Source organism: Notechis scutatus, chromosome Z (assembly GCF_049901735.1).
Source record: "Notechis scutatus isolate UNSWTSFEM ecotype Mainland chromosome Z, rNotScu1.2, whole genome shotgun sequence".
NCBI classification, from domain to species: Eukaryota; Metazoa; Chordata; class Lepidosauria; order Squamata; family Elapidae; genus Notechis; species Notechis scutatus.
The window spans coordinates 11,564,576-11,590,624 of record NC_142025.1 but is presented as its reverse complement, the minus strand read 5'-3'; the positions used below and the strand labels follow the sequence as shown (position 1 = coordinate 11,590,624).

The 26,049-nt window shown below is 37.8% G+C and overlaps 1 protein-coding gene across 14 annotated transcripts in view; it reads right to left on the bottom strand.

Annotated features, from left to right (window-relative positions):
* ZMYND11 (zinc finger MYND-type containing 11) overlaps nt 1–22,624 on the bottom strand; it is a 113,124-nt gene extending 90,500 nt beyond the window's left edge. For 8 of the 14 annotated variants that reach the window (XM_026687251.2, XM_026687258.2, XM_026687254.2 and 5 more), the window contains exon 1: nt 22,383–22,624. The gene's annotated coding sequence lies outside the window, so the exon portion shown is untranslated. Of the gene's footprint in view, nt 1–22,147; nt 22,308–22,382 lie in introns of those variants that run through there. The other 6 variants (XM_026687252.2, XM_087946504.1, XM_087946507.1 and 3 more) reach the window with 2 other exon arrangements.
* Nucleotides 22,625–26,049: the final 3,425 nt, after the last annotated feature.

The following is a 26,049-nucleotide window of genomic DNA, read 5'->3' as shown; positions in this document are numbered from 1 at the left end:
AAAGGACAAAGATACAAACAAATAGAAGGAGCCCCCATGGGATCACCACTGTCACCTGTCATTGCTAACCTGTTCATGGAAGAATTCAATCCAGAGCCCTGGCCAATGCCATCCTCAAACCCAAACTATGGTTAAGATACATCGATGACACATTCGTGATTTGGCCCCATGGACAAGAAAACCTAAACAATTTCCTAACACACCTAAACAGCGCACACCCCAAAATCAAGTTCACCATGGAAACAGAAACAAACAAACAACTACCATTCCTAGATGTACTAATCTACAAAAAAACAGATGGCACACTAGGACACACCATATACCAGAAGAAAACCCACACCAACCGCTACCTCAACGCCCAATCCCACCACCACCCAGCACAGATAAACTCCGTGGCTAAAACACTAATTACCAGAACCAAACACCTGGCAGACAAGACACACATTAAGGCTGAACTATGCACCCTGACTAAAGTACTGGCAGCCAACGGCTTCCACAAAAGCAAAATCACCAGCTTGATCCACAAAAACACACTGAAACATAATAGAGACCCAGAAGATGAACAGACCTATGGAACAGCTGTCCTGCCCTACATAAGAGGTACTACAGACAAAATTAGTAAGGTACTACACAGACATCACATCAGGACTGCCTTCAAAACAGACAGAAAAATAGCAGCCATCCTTAGCAACCCCAAAGATAAAATTGACCTGGAAAACCAAGGCGATATCGAAGTCCCCTGTGCATCATGCCCGGCCACATACATTGGACAGACCAATAGAAGAATAAGTACCCGCCTGGATGAACACAAAAATGCAGTCAAAAAGCTGGAACACACTTCCTCACTAGTCCAACACATGGAAGCTACAGGTCATAGCATCAACTTCAATGGCACCAAAACCCTGGCCACTATGGAAAACCCTAGCCACAGAGTCATCAGAGAAGCCATAGAGATTGAAAAAGACCAGAAAGCATGAACAGAAGAGATGATTCCACCAGGCTGTCAATCATTTGGAAGCCTGCACTCACAAACAAAAAAATCTCCACACCACAAGCCAGGCAAACACCTGGGCACAAACAGATCCCCCCTGATACCTCCAGCTCAAACACACCCCAACCAGGCACCCAGATGAAACCCAGCTTCCTAACTAATGATAGCCGTCCATTTACCCGAAGCCAAGCTGCACTAAAGGCCTCCATTAAAGTAACACAATGCTGCCAGCCAATCAAGATACAAAAAGAGCCAAAAAACAGACAGAAGATATCAGAAACACCCATCAAGCAGAACACAGCAAACTCCGAGACCAATAAACACAGACCAAGACTCCCAACCAATCAGGATGAAGAAAAAACCATTCTGGCACAGCAATAGGCTGCCCCAAATTTAAATCTGAAACCACTGTAAAAGTCTGACCCACAGACGGACACAATACAGAAGCCTGATGATGGCAGATGAGATTCTGCTGAAACGTTGCTACAACTTTAAAAGAACTACAATGACGTGGGAAAATACCCGAACCAAGCCGAACACCATACATGTAAGTACCCTTGAAAACTTAAGAAAACAAATATCAAACCTCTACGGGAGGAAATAAACAGCCAGATCAAAACCTACGAAAACTGGAAATTAAAAGAGCAGGAATACTATGTGACCTCCAATTCCTACGCAGCTGCAGAGACAACAATACTACACCAACCTGCTTCAAATTAACATTTCATCAAAGCACAGCAGCCACTAAACGTATCCTGAAAAGAACTGAAATGGCTTTACTACGGAGCAGAGCTCCACAGTAAGAGATTCCGATTAGATCAGTTAAACAAAGATTTGCTAGCACTACACCTGGAACTGAGCAGCAAAATCCACCCTCTACTTTGGGACAAGATAAAACAACTTACAACTTGGAGAGCTGATTCTGAAGGTATTTACAAACAGGAAAAATTATTGAAAAATTAAAGAAATTAGAACATGACAAGAAAACCCCCAACAACTCACAACAACACCTGAAACAATTAGTGCACAACGTTTCCAACAGAGAACTCACCAAAACAGAAACAGATGTTCTAACCAAAGGATTCAATTATGCTATACCACCCCAAAAAATCCCCACAGAATCCATCATATGTGCAGTAGAATCCAGCCTAACTAAATTAAATACAGATGAAGCTGATAAAATAAGACACCAAGTTACCAATATCCTATGCACAAGCAAGCCACCCAAAAGCAACTTACAGAAAAATGAAATTAAAGCACTACAAACCCTGAAAAGAGATAGCAGCATAATCATCCTCCCAGCAGACAAAGGAAATGCCACTGTAGTAATGGACAGAAAAGACTACGAAACAAAATTGACAGACCTACTCCAAGACTCCACATACAAACCCATAAACACAGACCCAACCACATATCTGGAAAAATTAACCAAGAAGAAAATTATAACCAGCCACATAAGCAAAGAGATCCAACACACGATTATACCCAGAGAGAAATCTTCCAGATGCCCCAAACTATACGGCCTCCCAAAAATACACAAAGAAGGCATACCTCTCAGACCCATAGTCAGCTCCAGAGGAGCACCACTACAAAACCTAGCCAAATACCTAGCAAAGCAGCTACAGCCCCATGCTGAAACAGCAGCTTCACATGTACAAAACTCATACCACTTCTTGAAATGATCAAAGATCTACACGTGGAGCAAGAAGATCTGCTTGTAAGTTTTGACGTGGTTTCCCTATTCACTCAAGTCCCGATAAAAGAGACCCTTGAAATCATCAAAAATAAATACCAACCAGCCAAACACCTCATGGAACTAACAGAACACTGCTTAACCAACACATATTTCATATACAAAGGACAAAGATACAAACAAATAGAAGGAGCCCCCATGGGATCACCACTGTCACCTGTCATTGCTAACCTGTTCATGGAAGAATTCGAATCCAGAGCCCTGGCCAATGCCATCCTCAAACCCAAACTATGGTTAAGATACATCGATGACACATTCGTGATTTGGCCCCATGGACAAGAAAACCTAAACAATTTCCTAACACACCTAAACAGCGCACACCCCAAAATCAAGTTCACCATGGAAACAGAAACAAACAAACAACTACCATTCCTAGATGTACTAATCTACAAAAAAACAGATGGCACACTAGGACACACCATATACCAGAAGAAACCCACACCAACCGCTACCTCAACGCCCAATCCCACCACCACCCAGCACAGATAAACTCCGTGGCTAAAACACTAATTACCAGAACCAAACACCTGGCAGACAAGACACACATTAAGGCTGAACTATGCACCCTGACTAAAGTACTGGCAGCCAACGGCTTCCACAAAAGCAAAATCACCAGCTTGATCCACAAAAACACACTGAAACATAATAGAGACCCAGAAGATGAACAGACCTATGGAACAGCTGTCCTGCCCTACATAAGAGGTACTACAGACAAAATTAGTAAGGTACTACACAGACATCACATCAGGACTGCCTTCAAAACAGACAGAAAAATAGCAGCCATCCTTAGCAACCCCAAAGATAAAATTGACCTGGAAAACCAAGGCGTATACGAAGTCCCCTGTGCATCATGCCCGGCCACATACATTGGACAGACCAATAGAAGAATAAGTACCCGCCTGGATGAACACAAAAATGCAGTCAAAAAGCTGGAACACACTTCCTCACTAGTCCAACACATGGAAGCTACAGGTCATAGCATCAACTTCAATGGCACCAAAACCCTGGCCACTATGGAAAACCCTAGCCACAGAGTCATCAGAGAAGCCATAGAGTTGAAAAAAGACCAGAAAGCATGAACAGAAGAGATGATTCCACCAGGCTGTCAATCATTTGGAAGCCTGCACTCACAAACAAAAAAATCTCCACACCACAAGCCAGGCAAACACCTGGGCACAAACAGATCCCCCTGATACCTCCAGCTCAAACACACCCCAACCAGGCACCCAGATGAAACCCAGCTTCCTAACTAATGATAGCAGTCCATTTACCCGAAGCCAAGCTGCACTAAAGGCCTCCATTAAAGTAACACAATGCTGCCAGCCAATCAAGATACAAAAAGAGCCAAAAAACAGACAGAAGATATCAGAAACACCCATCAAGCAGAACACAGCAAACTCCGAGACCAATAAACACAGACCAAGACTCCCAACCAATCAGGATGAAGAAAAAACCATTCTGGCACAGCAATAGGCTGCCCCAAATTTAAATCTGAAACCACTGTAAAAGTCTGACCCACAGACGGACACAATACAGAAGCCTGATGATGGCAGATGAGATTCTGCTGAAACGTTGCTACAACTTTAAAAGAACTACAATGACGTGGGAAAATACCCGAACCAAGCCGAACACCATACATGTAAGTACCCGCGAAAACTTAAGAAAACAAATATATATATATATATATACACACACACACACACACACACACACAATTTTCCTATAAACAATTTTCCAACTATAAACATATATAGATTTGTTTGTTCATATAATACATTTCTAACATCATTCATCTTCCTTTCATCTCATCCAATCATTTACCCTTTCAACCACTCTTTTCCCAACTTAAGACCTTCCTTTCTGCCCCCACCAATGATAGAATTTGTCCCAAATTGCATAGTATGCCGATTCATCTTTGTTTTTCTCAATGAAAAGCTAATTTTAAGCATGTAGGTTATCTTGGTTAATAATCTCCTTTGTATGTTTCCTTAATCTGTTAAAGATCTTTTTCTCAATACCTATCAATACACATTTTGGTAAAATCTATAAAAGTCAACTGAAAAGTTTTCATTTCAACATTATCATGGAAAACTGATTAACCAGCATTCACATATAGCCTGGTCTAATTTTGCTTATTTTAGGAAAGTCTTCAGTCTGACACAACAAAAGCAATGGGAAAAATTACAGAAAACAATGAGATTTTTTTTCTCTATTTGTCTTGTTTGCCAAATGTGGCTTCCAAACTTGTGTGACACCCACCTTTAAATAAATGATTTCCCCTGGAGGTAAGCATATTATTTTACTAGAAAATATAACTTTCAGCGTATCTTCCATAAACATTTATTAAAACTTTCAGTATATTCATCATTTTTAGTTTTTCTGTTACTACCTAATAAAAATGTTCCATTTTGAAGGACTAGAAATCTAAGGTTACATATAAAAATACTGAAATTCCATTAACATATGCACATCTCTACAGATACTTTCAAAGTTTATGTTACTATACCCTGGAAGTCACCTGGTAGTAGAAAACCACAGCTGAAGTAGGCAGATGGCTAAGCCCTACAAGTTTAGCGATTCTCAATACTTATTTGGGGCTTTGCTAGTAGCTTTGTATGTAAATACCTGGTATGGGCATGCCCAATCAAAACTGGAGCCTGTTTTGCCAATGCTGATCAGTTTTCTTTAAAACAAAAAAGTTGATCAGAATCTTCATCTAATGTGAGAGCTTCTCATTTGATACATTTTTTTCTGATGAACATTGAATTGTAGCATCAAGGACTGTAGGAAATTTCTTAAGACTATCAATCTTTAATCACTAAATTCCTTATTCCTTATTATTTGTCTTTATTGCCTTAATTTCCAACTAAAAATATAACTTCTAAACTATGAGCTTTAGTTCTACTTTTGAAATAGAATACTTGACTTACTAAAGTCAATGTATTATTCTGATTTGTATATGTCTGTTAGATTTAAGGCCATCCCCACGCCCATAGACTGCTTTGAGCAGCTGACATTATAACAGAATAAAAACCAACTGTAGACAAAAGAAATTCTGTCAAGACAGACAAACTCCATATGTTGTACAAAATATACCCAACAGGAATAATTTTACATATTAGTGGAATCTGGGCCATTGCTAAATTGCTCTTGTGATTACATATCTATTTTCATGAATTTAATCTTAATTATTTTTCAATTTAGGAGCCTAATTCAGGAGAGAATAACGCTTTCTGTTTTCATTCTTCATTAGTCACTGACAAATAAAAATGTGTGTTGAACTATAGCAAATTACAATAAAATATCCTATATATCTTAGTTTAGAGGGCACTATCTAGTAGTAATTGACATGTTTTGTGCTTAGAAAATTCCTGGTCTTCCTCCAGAATTTCTTGATTTCCTCTCAGAAGAATACAGGTAGTTCTTGAGTTAGGATCACTATTGAGCCCAAAATTTATGTTGCTAAGTGAGACATTTGTTAACTGAGTTTTGTTCCATTTTACAACATTTCTTGCAAAAGTTGTTAAGTGAATCACTGCAAATGTTAATAACCCAGTTGTTAAGTGAATCTGCCTTCCCATTGACTGCTTGTCAGAAGTTCACAAAAGGCAATGACTGCAATTGTCATAAATGAGTCAGTTGTCAAGCATCTGAATTTTGATCACGACCATGAGCATACTGCAAGTGTGAAAAATGGCCATGTCACTTTTTTTCAATGATGTAACTTTGAACAGTCATAAAACAAACTTTGTAAGTTGAGAACTACCTGTAGTTTCTTATCAAAGCAGATGATTTTCAGCTAGTCAAATAAAACATCTTTCCACATATTCTTTCTTGAGCAAAGATTCTGATTATTTATGCATAAAAATTAAAATCTTATATGTTTTTCTACAATATACTCATATGTCTCAAACGTGGCACTTTAAGTTATGTGGACTTAAAACTCAGAATTCCCCAGCCAGGCAAGCTTTCTTGAATAACTGAATCCCGTTTTGGTACATCCTTAACTTATCCGCCACTCCCAGCTCACAATCCAATTTTTTCTTCCATATCAACCAGCAACTCTTAGTGTTGTGGTTAGCTGGCAGAGGCCAGAACCATTAGGGAGTGGACTGCTGCCTTCAGAGATTGTGGGGGCTGGCAGCAGTGATGAGGAGGTTCCTGAGGAGCCTGTGCCAAGTGCGCGTGAGCACAGGGCTGCTCACAGGAAAGAGCAGCTGCAGCAGCATGGACTACTTGGAAGTAAGGCTGAAAGGTAATGGCCCCTCCTTCAAAAAGCTGTGAATCAGACGTTCTTTGCAGGAAGCAAAGACATTTTGAAACTCGAGCCTCGTGGACATTGCAGTATCTCAGTTGGTATTTGAAGACTCTTGTGTTGTAAAATATTCCTAGCTAACCTTATCTGTTATTTTTGGCAGCCTCGTACAGTTTTGGTGAGGCTCGTGCTTATCAAAATTAATTAGTTTGCAGCACCCTTTTAACCGGGGATTCGTAAGAATCATTAAAAGGTTTCTGTTCCCTTTGGTTCATGCTTGTTTTATTGGACAAGGGTTTGTGTCAGAACACTTAGAGAAATATAGGTTAATTCAAGAGGATGCAGCAAATTTGAAACAATGTGGGTAATCCTTGATTTATTACAAATTGGGATTAGAACTTTTGTTGCTAAGCAAAACAGCTATTAAGTGAGCCACACCCAATTTTACAAGTTTTGCCAGTCAGCTTGCCCCTTGACTTAGCCTATCAGAAGACAGTTGGGAAGGTCATGGGGATGCTGCAATAACCTACAAAGCCATGGTGGTGAACCTATGGCAGCGTGCCACAAGTGGCACGCAGAGCTCTCTCTGTGGCACCTGCACCATCATTCCAGCTCAACTTCGCTGTGCATGCCTCCCACCAGCCATCTGGTCTTCAGGTCTCTACCACACATGCGTGAGGAGCGGGGCGCATGCACGGGGTGCATGCATGAGGGCACATGCATGGGGGCGTGTGCATTGCATTTTGGGTACATGCTTTGTTTGCATTTTGGGGTACACACTTTGTTTGCATTTTGCAACATGCTTTGGGCACCTAATCCCACTGCTACATAGTCATAAATCACTTTTTTCAGTGTTAACATTAATTTGAACAATTACTAAACCAATGGTCATAAATTAGGGACTGTTAGCAACTGCCTCCTAATCTGCCATGGCTGTTCAAAGGCAAGGAATATATATAACAGTTCTTTCTTCCAAGATTTAGCTTTTATGTTTACAGTTAGTCAAGCAATGCCTCATCTTCTTCAATAATAAATCCTATATCCCTTCAAGATGGCTATAAATGAGACTTTCTGAACATGACTTTGTGAAATACATTAGCACTACCCAAGTCCTTGCTCATTAAACCACTGTCATGAAATATTTTTGGAATATCCCTTGTCTAAAGCATTTCACTGACATACTAAAAATTAAATGCTCCACTATGACCAACGCTTGGATCAATTCATTGCTCACTACAGAATAATATTCCAATTGTCTTAGGTATTAGTTATGCCTATTAAGCTTCATTTATCTCAAAGGCAAATATAAGGGATCAAAGTGGATGAAAGAAATAGGAAGGGAATAAAACTCTGTATACTTCAGAAATCGTAGCATTAAAAGATTCATCATTGTTTGTGTGCCATAATAACATTAATCAGAGCAAAGAGACTTTTTTAGCCACAGAACAATTCTATACATGTATCCAAGTTTGTTTTATCATTATCATGACAGAGATGACATTAATTGGCTGAAATGGCAAAACTGACCACTTCGATTAACAAAAAGAACTTTTGTTTCCACATGGAGATCACTTCTGAACTCTGTGCTTGATGTGTGGAGAGAATGAAACTCTGACTTTGGTTTTACCAATTAGACTAATAGATCTTTATAGAAATGGCTTGTTCATACTATTATGAAAAAGCAAAAAGTTGTGATTTGATGTTAATGCCTTACTTTACTATAACAAGAGAGTCAGAAGTCAATGCTTCTTTTTCTTTCTTATCTTTCCTCAACTCTCCTTCCCCTTTCCCTCCCCACTGCTTTCCTATTTACTTGTATTTTGTATTTTACATTAGATAGATAGATAGATAGATAGAAAGAAAGAAAGAAAGAAAGAAAGAAAGAAAGAAAGAAAGAAAGAAAGAAAGAAAGAAAGAAAGAAAGAAAGAAAGAAAGAAAGAAAGAAAGAAAGAAAGAAAGAATTCTGTATTGGCCAAATGTGATTGGACACACAGGGAATTAAATTAAATATTCATTACTAACCTTAGCTTCTTCTCCTAATCTTGGCTTCAGAACTCCAAAATCACATGAGATAATAGGTGCATGATTATTATGACACCTGTATGAGGCTAAGCAAGCAGAACAAGATATACGTATATTGATACATACTATCTATTCAATGCCAATACAAAATTTGACCAGAGTTGCAAAACACTTTGAACTATTTGTCTTTATTCGTTGGTTTACATATAGGTAGTCCTTCACTTACAACCATAATTGGAATCATAGCTTCCATCACTAAGAAACTCAGTCATTAAAGTAGTCATGCCCAATTTTATGACTTTTTGTAGTAGTCATTAAGCGAATCCAGCATCCCACATTCATTTTGTCAGGTCATAAATGATACTCCCGTGACCCCAGGATGCTGCAACTGTCTTGAAAACATGCTAGTTGTCAAGCATCTGAATCATGATGCACCATCATCACTGTGAATAAGCGACAAACTAATGGTCCTAACTCGAGGACTACCTCTATATAAATTTATTGCAAAGTATATACAGCTATATTCACTCAATGACCATTCAAACTTATGATGGTGCTTAAATGATGGATATTCAGGGGTGGGATTCAACCTGTGTTACTACCGGTTTGGGGACTACATTTTGTGTGTGTGCATGTAAAAAAAACCTTAGGCTGTGCCGCCCGAACCAGCTAAAAAGCGCTGTGTGCGGGTACGCAGCGTTTGAAAAGCCTCTTTTTTCCTGCTTTTTCAACCTCAGCTGTGCCACGCAAAGCAGCTGAAGTTGAAAAAGCAGGAAATAAAGGACAGGTAAGCGCCCAGATGAGTGGGCGGGCCAAACAGCATCAGACACAGAACCGGTTCAGTGCCTGCTGCTCTTTAGAGCTACCATGTTTTTAGAGCTGGGCAGAATCGGTAGCATCCCACCCCTGTGGATATTTACAAGTAATTCCTTGATGTTGTGGTAGTCCTATTGTTGCAATGTAGGTACTTGGAAACCAGCTTGCAATTATGACATTGCAACAAGGGTCACATGATCACCATATGCAACCTTCACCCTCATCAAAGACAATGGGGAAGCCAGCAAGAGGTTGCAAACGGCAATCGCAAGTCTGTAAGATGCTACAATCATATATGGTTCAGCTAATGAAAGTGGAATTGTTAGCAAATGGTCACATGACTAGGAAATGATACAATCATATATGATTCAGCTAATGATAGAAACTGGGACTGCTAAGTTGGAATGGTCACATGATATCCTTCTTTATAAACACATTGCTATTATATTTTGTAATTCTGGCCATAAATTCTACTTCTTGTAACATTTAGGTATCTCTGGAAGATATCAGGCTGCTTTCCCAGGCATCAGCTTATATCCTTTTAATAAATCAAACTACATAATTCTTCTCACTGCACTAAAGCAGACCCATTATATTATTAGTATCAGCTCCATAATTATGCAATTATATGTATAAAAAGGATGGTACTTGTTCTTCATTTGCTGTGAGTCCTGTTGCCACTTCAAAAACCTTCCTAAACCAGCAGCTGAACATTCACCTCATCTCTATGTCACTGAGGAAATCAAATTTCTCAAATGCAGAGTAGAAAAGACGATTGCATAAATATCACAAATGCTCTAGGATAGTGTTTCTCAAAATGTGGCCCTGTGATTCTTGGGGTTCCTCCAAGACCTCTAGGGGATACAGAATCAAAAATACTTTCCAACCCACGTTGCAAAATAATACAATCTTATGAGTCTCTCAAACTGTCAGGAGGGATAGAACAGCGAACATGTCAATTTTAATTTTTAAGATGGTAAATAATCCTTGTTCAACACTGGTAACTGGGACTGGCAAATCTGTTGCTAAGTGACTCTGTTGTAAATCACATAACATGATCATGCCTACTTAGGATGGAAATTGTGATAGTTCCCAATTGCTCTCATTAAGAGAACCTAGTGCAGTTTTAGTGCCCTGTGTTATGTGATCTTCACATGTAAATCTTCTGTCGGCATGTTATTGACATTGTTTGTCAGAAGCTGGCTGTGAAGGCTATAAATGGTGATCATATTACCATGGGAAGTTGCACAATCACATGACTGTAGGAGCCATGATAGCGCAGGAGTTAGAATGCAGTATTGCAGGCTGACTGCCCACAGTCAGGAGTACAATCCTGACCACCTCAAGGTTGACTCAGCCTTTTATCTTCCCAAGTTCATTAAAATGAGGACCCAGATTGTTGGGAGGCAATATGCTGGTTCTGTAAACCACTTAGAGAGGGCTGTAAAGCACTATGAAGCGTTATATAAGTATAAGTGCTATTGCTATTGTTGTAACACCAATGTGACTGCTAAACACCCAACTCGTTCTGCACCACTGTAAACGAGCAGTTGCTCAAGTAGTAGTCATTCAACAAGGACTACCTTTATTAATAAAATATAATCCATACAAAACTATTTTTGGAGTCCCCCATAATTTTTAAAAGTGGGTAATGTCGAGAGAGAGAAATGTTTAAGAAAAACTACTCTAGGAGATTGAAAAGCATTACAATTCAAACTTGCAACCTTAAAAGTAGAAAAAAAATGAGATATAAATATAATGGCAACATGCTTTTAAAAATGTGATAACAAAGTATTGGAATATTTGTATTTTCTTGACACTTTGATCAGCTGACTCTAAACCTGATGCTTCTTAGGATCCACAAGATTAAAAGGGGTATTCCTTAATGAAATGATTTTTTTTTCTTAACAGCATTTGTTTAATAACTTATATCATACATTTTCTTAAGCAAAAACTAAAGATCATTAAGCAAGCAGTGCCTTGGAAAGAAATGGATTTTATAAACTCAGAGGAATTTTGAATAAAATTATATATATCACAAGTTGTAGAACTAAATTGGGAAGCAATATTTGCATGAATATACTAAGGAACACTATAAAACACGAAACATGAAAAGGTTTCTGTGGGTAAAAAGTTTATTCTAATACAGGGATCCCCAAGCCCCTGTCCGTGAAATGGCACCAGTCTATGGCATGCCAGAAACCAGGCCGTGCAAACAAGCAAAGCCCCATTCGTGGGATGCAGGAAGCATGTGAAACCACGCCCCCTCCAGTCCGCAGAAAAGCCTCTCCATGGAACTGGTCCTTGGTTCCCAAAAGGTTGGGGCTGTTGTTCTAACACATTTGCTAATTTTTAGGGAAGCCTTCCTTATCTTATTATGCTATACTGTCCAAAGCTTGTTGCCAAGATGTTGCTAGTCATGATGGCTGGGAATTGTCTCGCTGTAGTCTAGCATTTGAAAAACGCAAAAACCATTTTAGACACCTGGACCAAGGCTTTAATATAAATTAGTGTATTACTAGTTTATAACACTACAGAATTCAATAGTGTAAATTCTAATGTATAGAGAGAAAAATGACCATTGTTTGAATCTTATAATCTGTATTCATTTTGAACAGAAATATATGAACTGAAAACACAACTGTAATAAATCATATTATATTTCCATAATGATTTTTTTAATGATCACCTGACCTGTTCAATACATAAGATAAAAAAGCAACAGATATGGCTTTTTGTCCTATGCGAAGATATTTTTTCAGTAATTTATTTAAGCTTACCTCTGCTTCATATTTTTTGCCACTTTTACTGATCATTGCTTTAATATATCCAAATTTTGGTGATTTTATATTATTGTTGCCAAGTGTAAACCGTCCAGGCAATTCGACTGATAAAAGGAATATAAACTTGAACAAAAATATTTGTTTTCAAAAAAATGACTGAAATTAAGTTCCAATTTACATTTCACTATCAAAAGCTTCGAATTAAAAAAATTATTGAGGAATACAGAAATATTTTATTGCTGGTAATTTTATAAGGCAAAACAATTAAATTAAATCAACTGTTGTTAACAGAAATGTTAATGAAACTAAGACAAAAGAGTAATTAGTAAAAATGAACAATAAAGATCATTTCCAGTATTCCAGAAATAAAGTCAGAGCCATGTTTATCACTAGCCTTTTTAGTTGAAGTTAGAAGAGTACAAATGAAATTCCTGAATGAAAAAGCTGGACTTAAACTTGCACTTTGTGGGACACTGATGTTGTTCAAAACAGTGGTCGCCAACCAGTGGGCTGGGGACTACTGGTGGTCTGTGACAAAATTTTGGTGGTCCACAGAGAAATGTCATCCCCCAAGCACTTCCCCCAAAGCAATTAATCCAGGCTGTGTGGGAACACAAGGCTGCACCGTCCACATGGCCCGCCCACCCACTGGTCCTCACCCTTTGGCTGAATGCAAACCTTACCTTGAGTAGAGCCTTGCGAGCTGGAACTGGAAAATAAGGCCAACGGCGGGTGAGGGAAATCTGCCCCAGGGTGGCTTGCTGACATTGGTGGAAAAGTTGGTCCCATATTCCAGAGCTGCAGTAGTCACAGCTCTGGGATGACCAAAGGGCCAGTCCTATGACTACTGCAGCTCTGAAATATGGGACCGACTTTCCCACCAACATCAGAAAGCCACTGTCAGTCAAAATTCATATTAGTGGTCCGCAGGATTTAAAATTATGAGTTTGGTGGTCCTTGAGGTCCAAAAGATTGGCAACCCGATTTAAAATGCACCAAAGTACTGATAAGGAGGCATGAGATCCAAGAATCTGTTAAACAAATTGTCCTTATTATTACACATATAATTTACAGCAACCTTATTCTGCGAGAATCCTTAAGATCAACATTACCTGACAGCATATTTAATACAGGGTGAAAATGATCCGATTCAAGAGAATCTGACCACTCAGACTTCTGAGCCCGGCTCTTAATATACCTACTGATTACATATTAGCATTGCATGGCATTTCTCTGTCAAGTAAAACACATTTGTATTGTTCCTGAAGTTTTTGCTATTTGTTCACTAATGCAAAAGGGCAGGGTACAAATCCAATTAAATAAACCATTAAATAAATTAATACTAAAGCGAAAGTTCCTGCTAAAGAATACAATATATTTTGCCAGTCCATAAACACATTTCCCATTCCCATTTTGCAGCAATTGACTTTTTTAAAAATCGGAATGGTCAATATATATAGTTCACTAAACCTTCTATCAGTAAACAGACTCAGCTGCTCTATTGAGCTTGTTGAGATAATATACAGCCATTCTAATTAGCTACCAATAAAATTAACTATCATTCCAAACATTCATTAAATGACAAATCTCTAATGCACAAAACTGTAACAAGCAACATTATAAGAATTATCATGATTGCCTTCAAAGAAATGCTATGATTATTCTTCAGTGTTAGGTTGCATTGCAATAGATTTATCTTAGAATACTGCTTTTAATTAATTGGGGGGGGAACCACTTATTTTCTAATACATAACAAGAGCAGTGAGCAATTAAATTTCTGTGTAACAATGAAAACAGAAACATAATTTGCAAATAAACCCTAAGATAGTCAGCAAGTACCAACAATGATAAGCCATTGGGTGCCTGCCTATGCAAATTACAAAGGAATAGCTCATTAAAAAGTAGAGTACTTCAAATGTAAAATATTTGATAGTATAGTAAGGCTGTAAGCCATCAGACATCCCATGAACATTCACAGCAAATAGGTAATCATTTCTTTGATGGTTCAGCATGTTTTAAATGCAAGCCTGTGAAACAGATGATCCTGACTGTACTGTACTTCCAACTTAAGATAGTATAGCAAACTGACAAAACAGCATCATAGCACTGATGATGTTGCCTAGTTTGGTAATGAAACGTCTGTAAGAAAGCCACTAAGTTCATCACTAAGGACTCCACAAATGCAACCCCTGTATTATCTTAGATCATCATTGGCTCTAAAGGATTGACCAACATTTGCATATTGTTATGTAAGAGTGCTAAGGTTACAATGATGAGCATTCAGCAAAAAGAAATGATACTTTCCAGGAGTTTTTCCATCTAATTTCTTCCATTGTATTTCTATTATATGTTACAATAAATAATACCAGACCTGCAAAAGACTACTTTCCAATGTCAAAATGCCAAAATACAAACTGTATTGTAATATCTTCAATAAATTGATATCCTGGGTGTTTTTACTTCTTCTAAGGCCATTTTCAATTAATGTTTGTCACCTTCCAATTCTATACAATAACTAATGAAAAAATGTGATAAAGTTAGGCAATACACTATGCTCAAATAAACAAGGAAAACTTACTAATGCCCTAATATTTTAAAGTCTTCATTTGCTAAATTGAGAGTGCCAGAAAAATACAGTAACAAAAACTATTAATCTCTTTAAAAATACCATATACAGAATAATCCCTATTCAGTTACATCCTTTTGGCAACTGTCCATTTGAGATAATTACTCTAGATTAATCTGTTCTAGCATACATTCCTATTATAACATTGCATGAACTCGTTTTTAAAAAAATGCAAGTTTGTTGCTTAAATCTTTTCCAAATAAATAGCATGCTTAAACATATTAACCTAACTCTTTCTGAAATATTGTGTAATAAAAATACAGGTTTGGTCATTATAGGCCTAATAACCTAAAACAACAACAACAAAAAATAAGGTGGAAAAATATACTACAAAAAGATTTTGGTCCCACCCAGAACACCATAGTGAAAGACCAAATGAAATCTAAGTATTAGTTGAAGCTGTTGCTTCAGATATCAATACTATCTGGATAAATATGACAATAAAGTGATAAATTAAAAATAGCTTGTTATCAATCTCCACCACCTCCAATAAATTCAAGCATGTTAAAATTAAACTTTTCTGACTTTCTGTACAGTATTGAAATTAATTGATCCTTTAGAATTTCGCTACCCAGATTTGGCCTATTATAAAATGAAAACTGTAATATAACATTTATAACTGGTCTACTAGTAAATTAGTCACAATAATAGGATCGTGCCATGCTTTTTTTTTTTTAGAAAGTTTAAACTAAAATTACTTTTAGTATAAACTCAAAATGCTTCAGAATTAGTTTCCATCTGTCAGGCCCAAATACATTCATGTATCCCACATTAGTAGAAGTAGGGATAGCATGAAACTGTATATATACCAGTACTGAAGTTTTTTGAACAGCTTGCAAGCACACACACAAATTAAACCTTAAAAGCAATTTAAAACCATGAAACTAAAATGGATCAAAATAATCAAAAATTAAATGCCTATTCAAAGCCATGTTTTTTAAAGTTTAAAAGCAAACAAATAATTTACTTTCAGTTCAGAATGTATTCCAAAAAAAACTGAAGCAAAAATTAGAACAAGTTGCCAGGAGGTAAGCCTGTGTTAGGTATAGACACACCTCTTCAAACGAATTCAACTGTAGTAAAGACAGAAGCTTCTTAGGGGCGAAGGCATATTCTCAAGAAATCTGACCCCAAGCCAAATAACATTTTAAAGAGAACAACCAGCATATTGTATTCCATTTGAAAACAAACTAGTAGCCAATATGATGCTTTTAGGACAGGTGTAGCATTGTCTCTTTCAATTTTCTGTTATTTCAAACCTGCAGAAGCAAATATGTAGAAAGTCTCTACCTCACTTTAGGTTATTTCCTTCTAAAAGTGAAGGTATTGACAGGATGTAAAAGATAATGATTCTGGTTTCAATCTAAGAAATCAGAATGCAGTTTTCAAAGGAACATTCTCAAACTGAACACTTGTTTCTGAAAATGAAGAATTCTATCTATAATTTATTTAGATTTTTTTCAGCCAGCTTTTATTATTTTTACAAATAACTCAAGGTGATGAATACATCTAAAACTCCTCCCTCCTCCAATTTTTCCTACAACCACCCTATGATATGAGTTTGGCTCAAAATCATCCAGCTGGCTTTTACAATGAAGGTGGGATAAGAGCATAATCTCTGGTTTCTAGCTTGGTGCCTTAATCACTGGCTCAAATTGGCTCTATAACAGAGAGATACATCAACTGCCGTCTTCTACAATTAGCTCTACTCTTATTTGAATTTAACTTTAGTTTATTTGCTCTCATACAGCCAATTATCAACTGCAAATTAGTGTCTAACTTAAAAGATGTTACAGAAAGATTATACAGAATAGAGCAATTTAAAGCAGTGTTCCTCTTTTCCAAATGTCCAAAAGGATGCAAATGGGTAGATATCATGACTGATGGTATAAAAAAAATCACTGAATTTTTTTTTAAACCAAGAGTTATTTTATTAACTGTCAGACACAGATCAGTCATCAAGCCAACTAAGGCAATCTCTGGCTTGTAGCCTACTTTGTAGCCAATATGGGAAGTGTTAATTTATAACCTGCAGAAATATTTCATTTTCTCAATGTTTTATCTGACAGAGATACCCAAGATCTAGGTTGCCAGTCCAAAAGAGATACTCAAAACTTGGTTATGAATGGGCAAGTGAAGTTCTAAACAAGTTTCACATGTTATAACAAACCAAAATAAGCAATCTTCTGGTCAAAAATTTCACCTTTTGATTGGAGGGTATGGACTAGTTTTATTGAAAATTACTGCTAGATCTTTCAGCTACACAAGTTACATTTGTCACTTATTAATTATAAAGAAAACAGTAGCCTACCAAATTCATTAAGTATGATTTAAAGCAAGGGTTCCCAACCTGGGGTGCTTGCACCCCCTGGGGTGGCGAGACGATATTCCAGGGGGTGCGAGAAAAGTCCAGGTAAATAATAGGATATTGGCTATATGTTGGCATTTTTATTTATTATGCAATGGATTAACTTTGTTTTCATTTTAGAATTAAGTATCGTTATTTAGTGGCCGTCACATACATAGCTGAAAAGATTCAATCCTACCATATATTTAACGCGTTCAGTAGTTCCTAAAGTCTAAATTTCAGGGGGTGCGAGGTTCGAGTGAAATTTCTTTAGGGGTGCGGGGCGAAAAAAAGGTTGGGAATTTAAAGGATGTATGTTATCACTGAAGAGTTGGCAAATTGCAGTAATGTAAAATCTTCTGTTGAAACTTTAATTTTATGTAACATTCCAAATTCAATATATTTTTCAGGTAGAATGTCTTTTATTGTATACATGTACCCTGTTTCCCCTAAAATATGACCTACCCCGAAAGTAAGTCATACGCTGAGTTTTGTACCCCTAAAATAAGCCCTAATTAAGATTCCGCCCACTTCATAGTGCACAGGTAAAAATTAAGCTAGGGTGGCGATGGGGGATGGGTGGAGCTGCCTTACTGCTTACCTTTGGACAGTTGTAGCCAGGCTTTGCACATCCCGACACCTGCCTTGCTGGCCCATTTCTTCTTCAGCCGGCAAAGCTGGCAAGGCTTTCCTGAAAGCCTCTGTAGCTGGTAACAAAGCTCTGGATCGATCTGGAGCTCTGGTATCAGCTGCAGAGGTCTTCAGGAAAGCCTTGTAAAAAGGAGGCCGGGGGCGACGTGTGCAAGTGAGGTTAGTCAGTGGATGACATCTCCCAAAAATAAGACCTGGTGCCTTTTTTGATGGCAAAAAATATATAAAACAGGGTCTTATTTTCGGGGAAACACGGAATTGTAAAATTCATTTCACTTTCTGAAATTAGAACTAATCTATGAAAAATTTAATGAAGAGAATACAGATAAAATCTTTATCATTTTATTCTATTATTTTTATTGGTTTAACTTAATGTACTCTAATGGTCTCCAACCTTGGCAACTTTAAGACTTGTGGACTTCAACTCTGGGAGTTAAAGTTGCCAAAGTTGGAGAAGCACTGTTAAAAATTGTAATTTACCAGACATCTGTTAATAAAAATAAATATAATAATGATATAATAGAAATTATTTTAATTGGGGTTAGGATTAGGATTAAAATAATGAAATTCCTTAGAACTAGAACTGTTTATACCCAAGAAGCCACCAGGGTCTCAAACCACCTTAATCACAAGAGAATAAGGACTGGTCTATATTTGCCTATCTCTTAGACCCACCAAATTCTCAAGTAAACTAAAAGTAACCCAGTCAATACAATAATTTCACAGAATCATAGAAAAGGGACTTTAGAGGTCTTCTAGCAGCTAGCCCAACCCATTGCCCAATTTTTGGATATCACTCTTTATTAGCTCTGTATCAATGAGCTGGGCTGATAATGAACTATTTTACCAACCAAAACTGTTAAAGTAATAATTCCTTAAATACACTTTACCCATCTTTGGTAGGAAGGTAACAGCACTCCATTACACCATGCTGGCCACATGACCACAAAAATATCTTTGGACAGTGTAGGCTCTATGGCCTTGAAACAGAGATTAGCACTGCCACCCCCACCCCCACACCCCCAATAGTTTGCGGTGTAAAATGCGCAGTGACTCCTTTTTTTGCAAAAATTAGAAAGAGTTTTTAGGAGGAATCATATTAACTGTCTAGCTGACTCTATGATTTCAATCATGCCCCTGATTATCATAAATTCTTGCAAGACCTCTTGAAAGGCTTAACTTTTAAGAGTGGGCTCCAAATAGAGAGGAGAGATGCTGCCATAGATCTACTCCAAAATGTGGAGGTTTCAAGCATTACCTGACTTGGTTACTGTGCCTGGAATGATATTTAAAACAGGAGCTGTCACATACAACAGCATGTTCATAAGACCACAGATCTGTCTTAACACCCCATTATTCCAAAACATTCTATAATTTTGCACATTTTATAATGTCTACCAAATATAACTAGCCCTGGTTTGTTTTTTTGCTACGGTTGTATCCTGTTCATGATTCATTCCCATAATTAAAAGATGTTGTAGGATTTAGATGCTGGAATTCAAACATCCTGGTGGAAACAAAAACAGATATTCAATTTGTTGTTTTGAAATGGGTTAATGCTGGTAAAATCGGATAATGAAATTCATATTTGAGACATTGTCTTTTTTTAAAAGTCAACAATTAAAATCTTTTTCATCATTTAATATTATGATAGATTATTTAATTATGTGGGTTGTTCTTTCTTTTGGAGAGCAAAGGTTTGCAATATACACATCATTGGTGGATCAGCTTCTGGATTAAATATGCATCTCATGTGGAAAAAAATTGAGCATTTAAATTAATATTAATTTTAATTGTCTTCTCAATGTAGTTTAAGATGTAGATGTTGTGCAAGAAAATACCTTCTCAAAGGACACCTAATTAAGTGGGGACAAGGAAAACAACATACTTTGATAAAAATAAATGGCATGTATCCAATCCAGAGCACAAGAAGTTAGTACCCCTGAAGAATTCTGCATCAATTCTGAACAAGTCCAGTTTTGGTCAGATGAAAAACACTAAGGTTTGGTTTTGTGGACAGGGAATAAATATGTTTTTGAAACATTATCGAATTTTTAGAGCAAGGGTCTTCAAACTTGGCAAGTTTAAGACTTGTGGATTTCAATTCTCAGAATTCCTGAGCTAACGTGACTGGAGCAGGAATTCTGGGAGTTGAAGTCCACAAGTCTTAAAGCTGTCAAGTTTGAAGACCCCTGCTTTAGAGACTTTAGAGACGTATAACAATTCTTAACCTTACTGCAAGAGCAGAACACAAAACCACAAGTCAACCCAATCATTGTATCTGGTAGAAGAATCTGAATCCCCACAACCAGCCACAAGAGAACAACCTGTTCAGTTTTTTTCCAGGCCTCTTGAAATCTTGTGCAAGGATGACTTGGTTATCTCGCTCAAGGAACGGTGGGCTATAAATTGAACAGATAAGCAAACAAAACCCACCAAGTTCATTCTGGCTTATTCATTTGGACTTTATTCTCTAGATAACCCTGCAGCCTTAAAAGGGAAAAAAAAACCTGTTAATTAATGCAAAATAAGGACTATTAACAACTCAGCCAGATTAACATAAATCTGCCATCCATTAAACTGGAGGTTTATGGAAAATATTTTCCATAAAGCAATTATCCATGAGCAATTTATATAGATCAGAAAGAGTGGGTGAAAGAAGGTGCACTTTTTTTGGTATATAACTTCATATATCTTCATCCTTTGGAAGGTGCCTCCCCTTGGCCCAGTCTCCTGAATTAACTGGGGTTTTTTTGGAGGGGGGGCAGAGAGAGGGGTGGTATTTGTGTCCTTCAAACCTCCTAAATCTAGAGGCATATCACTTCAGTCCAGACAGGCTGAGTTCAATTCCTGTATCCTTGCAAAAAGCAAGACAGTCTGATGCTACTATCGATTATTATGACCACCCTCATCATCACCCCCACCAACACTTTTCCACTTCCAAAGGCTACCTACAACCTTCCTTCCCCTCCCCTTGATTGAAGGATGCAAAAACTTCCCCTTCCTACTTTGAAGTAGGATTAAACCAAGACCGAGCCCACCGGAGAAGCTTTTACGGCCGAAACTACGAAGCCCTTTTCGCTTCAAGGCCTCGCTTTCCTCCTCCTCCTCGCCCACACCCCTGCTTGCCATTATTCGGCCCAGACCTGCTCCAAAGCCACCCCAATGAAGCGAGAAGGCGAGCGCGGGCGTCTCCGACCGGGAGGCCCATCCAGAAAGGCTGCGGCTGCGATGAGGGCGACCCGCCCAGGCCTTTCCAGTCACGCAACTCCCAGGTTCCCCGTCCGAGAAGGCCTTTCCCGGGGACGGAGTTTCTCCCCACCCGTTTTTGGCTCCCGCTAGAGATGGGCACATGCACACCCCCTTTTCCTCCCCGCAGGTGGCCGCCGCCGCCGCGGGAGGGGTGGTGGTCGGTCCAGGAAGCCCCCTTCCTCGCCGCAATCCCCCGTCTCGTGTGGGAGCTAGGCTGAATAGACAAGCCCCTCCCGCCCCCGGATTGCAAGGGGGCACCCCGGATTCACACGAGGTTCCTGAAAACGGGTTGGGAGGTAGAAGAAAGGAGGAAAGGTGGAGTGAGAGACCCCCCCTCCCATGCATTTTGCAAGAACGAGTAGGCTTGTTCCCCGGGCGGTTAGTCCCCCTGCCTTCGCCGCCCACCCCTAATCCCGTTGTATTCTGATTTTGTGCAACCTCCTACCTCCCCCCTCAACACCTCCGGAGCGGCTGCATCTCTATCTCTGCCCCATCGGCATTTATTTCTCCTCCCCGTCGCATTCAACCTTCTTCTCCCTCCCGCGGCTGAGTCTAGCACACCCGGGTTTTGTAGTTTTTTTTTTTTAAGGCGCCATGTTTATAATCCTCCATCCTATTTTAAAAAGAAAAAAAACAAGAATTCTTCTCACCGCCAACCCCGAGACGCCGCCTCTCCCTTGCTTGCCCCCGTCCCTCCTTCTCTCCTTATACTCCCTCCAACCAGGGAATAAAAGACGCTCGGGATTTGTACCGGGCGGGGTTGTAAAAGACTGGCTTTTTCGCTGATTCCTCTCGGTCCCTTCTCTCCCCTCCTTTTTTTTTCTTTCCTCCTTCTTCCTCCTCCTCTTCCTCCTTCCACCCCGACTGAAGCCGGGGAACCCTCACCTTGTCCGGTGGCGTCTCTAACAGTTGCAGATTGTGCAGGCGGAGAAAAAGAAGTTCGCGCAGGTTAAAGTTTGCAATTCCTGCTCGAGGCCGCGGCTGCTTCCTCCGCCTGCTACATATTTTCTCTCCCCATCGGAGTTTTATTGTGTCTGAATTTTTTTTCCCCCCTCTCTTTCTCTCTCTCCTCGCTCCTGGCTGTCTGCACACTTCTAGCTTTCTGGGATAAACAGGGTTTAGGATACAGCCTCGGATCGTCGGAAAAAGGAGAACTCTAGTGGCGTCTGATGGAGTTGCAGTCGCTTTCTTTTATTTTTCGTCCTTTCCACCACCCCCTTTCCCCTCCCTCTCTCTCCCTGAAATGTAGAGATACGGATGGCATTTAGAAGGCGATTTTTCCAACTATTGGAACGATCTCTGCTGAGTTGCGATAGCATGAATGTGTAATACTGTATGAAGGTCGATTTTTCGTTCATTTCTTCTTGCCATCGTGTTTTGGAAGTTTTTTTAAAAAAATTAATCATAATACTGTGATTTCCAAAATTACAAAAAGATTTGTGGAGGCAGTAAAGAGCAATTATGCATGTCGGTTTGTCTCTGTTACACAGAATCGACTAGGATCATTGGATTTCTAAGCATTGCATGCATTGTACTCATGGTTTCTTATTTTTGCGGTGGAAGGTAATTTTTTAAAAAGCTGTGGTGATCATTAGGCATCAGCAAATTTTACCAATTTAAAGGTGACAATCATTAAAATGATGCAATCTATCCATGATTACATTCTAAGCGAGGTCCAAATTTATTGAATTTTTTTTGGAAATATATCCCATGGAATTCAGTGAATTTCTAATAAATATGAAATCGCAGCTGCCCTGGGAGAGGGGGAACATCTGTATTCTGTGGTCATTCTATTTGATGGAAAAGGATTTGATTGTGAAATTCCTTTCAAAGGAAGAGAATTTGGGCAAAACTCCTGGGTGTTCTGTAGTTACAGGTGGCCAATGGGTTTGTGTAAAGGTTACTTTTCATTGAACAATGCCTGTGTGCTTATTCGATCAAAAGGAATTCAGTGTATTGAATCATGAAAAAATTCCTATGGATAGTTTTCAAATTGTAGCCAAAGAATCTGCAGCTCCCAAATATTATGGAAGTCATTGGCACAAAACAATGGTACTCAGTCTTTAGATTGTTGTTGTTGTTTTAATGGAAGCCTCTTTCACAAAGATAACTTCTAGCAAAATTATGAAACTGATTTTGGCACAGAATTAATATACAGGTTTCTAAAATAGGTGCGTTTTCTTATTGCAAATAAAGATAATGTATGATGATGGAGGCTTCTTAATTGCAGTGTTAATATCCAATGCATTGTGAGTCACTGCAGTGATGAATTGCAAGTCTTCCAAACAAGACTTGCTTTATAGGTTGAGAATTTATAAACTTTTATTCTTTTGTTGGGGATGAGTGAGGTGTTAATTAGACATAAACAGTATAACAGCCACCCTGTTAAGATGGACCATTTGATGTTTTTGAATATTGAGGTAATAATATCAAGACTAACCAGGTTATAACTAAGAGGAATGCAAAATTTGACTTTATCTGTTGCAAAACTATTTTTAAAGTATTAGGTTGATTTGTTATGAGTTAAAAGTCAAGGCGATCTTAGTTGGTTAACCATAGGAATTGTAGTTGACTCAATCATAATATTTACATAATCTGTAAAATGTGCAAAATAATAATTATCAATAAATATCTATAAAATGTGCAATAATAATAATCAGAAATAAAAATTGATTCAGATTGTACAGCTGAATATAAGCATATATAAAAAGCAGTAGTGTAGGAAAGTGTAGGAAAGGCAAATCTTTGTTTATTAAAATATATGTATATTCCTGTTATGATTTTATTATTATATTATTTGATTTTTTAAATTAGTTCTATGGTTTTAAATGTGTTTTTTATATTCTGTAAACTGCCTTGAGTCGCCATGGGCGAGTAGGTGGCAATATAAATGTAATAAATAAATACATATTAATATTTCTATTAACATCTTTCTAATTTAATTTATCATGGAAATTATATAAATCACTGGGATTATATTGTAGACATATTTATATTCAGTATAGAGACATTCTGACAATTTCTTTTTAGAAAAGTACATGATATTAACTTTCCATTTAATGAGGATGAGGAAGATACTGGCTAAGTTTTGCATAGGCCTGGCTGCTTTATTACAATTCTGGTCACAGCCTGTACAAACACGATGTTGTTTTGAGATCGTGGAAATGAACCCAGATGCATCTGGACAGCACTAGGAAAAGGAGTATGTTTATACTTTCCAAATTCCTTTGTAACTTTTTCAAAACTCTTGAAAGAAGCCTGAGGATTTTTTTTTTAAAGCAAAAAGTCAAAAAAGTACTACTTTTTGGAGATACTGTTTTTTAAAAGACTACATAGAAAGTGTTCATTTGTTTCATTTTGCTTAGTTTAATGGTTTTGTTCTAAATTTAAATCATACCAATGATAATGAATACATGTAGGTTTAAATGAGTAGTGAGTTCCTATTCTCAATTCCTATGGCTCTGTTTGTTTATTTCTGATACAGTGTATTTAAAATTTAAAGTGCCTATCGATTGTACTTGGGAGATGTAAAAAAGATACAATATGTACTTGCATATTTATTGCTTGAATTTCTTATTGTTTATTTTGTATCCTACATAAATGTATGTAATATTACTGCATCTCAGTAAATCTGATGAAAAGTATTGATACCTTCAAGGGGAACTCCTGATACAGTTTCTTTCTTTATTTTCAGTTATAAGCCACTATAAAATAGATATAATTATAATTATTCAAAATATAAGTAAGGCACAAAATAGTATTAATTATTATAAAGATTACTCAGAATTGTAAATCTTGGTAACATTAAGATGTAACTATAAGAATTGTCCTTATTACTGGTATTTAAAAAGAACTGAAAGCAGCTAATATATAGATCCTATAATGAGGTAAAAAAAATCTAATAAACTAGGAATGCTCCATTGACATCACTTCACTTCCTCACTCTGATGTCTTGGAGTATATCCGAAGTATTTTATATTGTACAGTCTTGCAGGTTGGCTAAATGAGCCAAATGGTCTAATTATACTTTATTGTAACAAAACCTTGCAAGTTTTAATGTACAAATCTTCTTTATAACCTGAAAACTTGACGGGAGAGGGGATCCCTTCAGAGCCTCCTTTTTTTACCCACTGTGCCCACTCTTATCTGAATGTTTTCTAGCAGCATCTTTTTTCCTCTTCTACCAACGCCATTCACACATACTATTTCAGTGCATAGATTTTTTTTTTAAAGGCTGTAAGATCTGGGCCAATCTAATCTCAGGAGTAAAGAGATAGCCATATTGACAGACTAAAATATGTCAATAGAATATGAACAGCACAACAAGGTACAATCAAAATAAAAATAGTAAGTCAAAAAAATAGGCTTTATTGTGAGATAAACATTCACTGGCACCATTAGCAAGCTACATAAAATTACCAGAATTAGAATTTACATATAAAACACATTAATCTCATTGTTATAGAGCAGGGGTGTCAAACTCAAGGCCTGCAAACCAGAATAATATCTCTACCAATGACCTCCCAGACTCCTGTACATGCTTCAGATATCT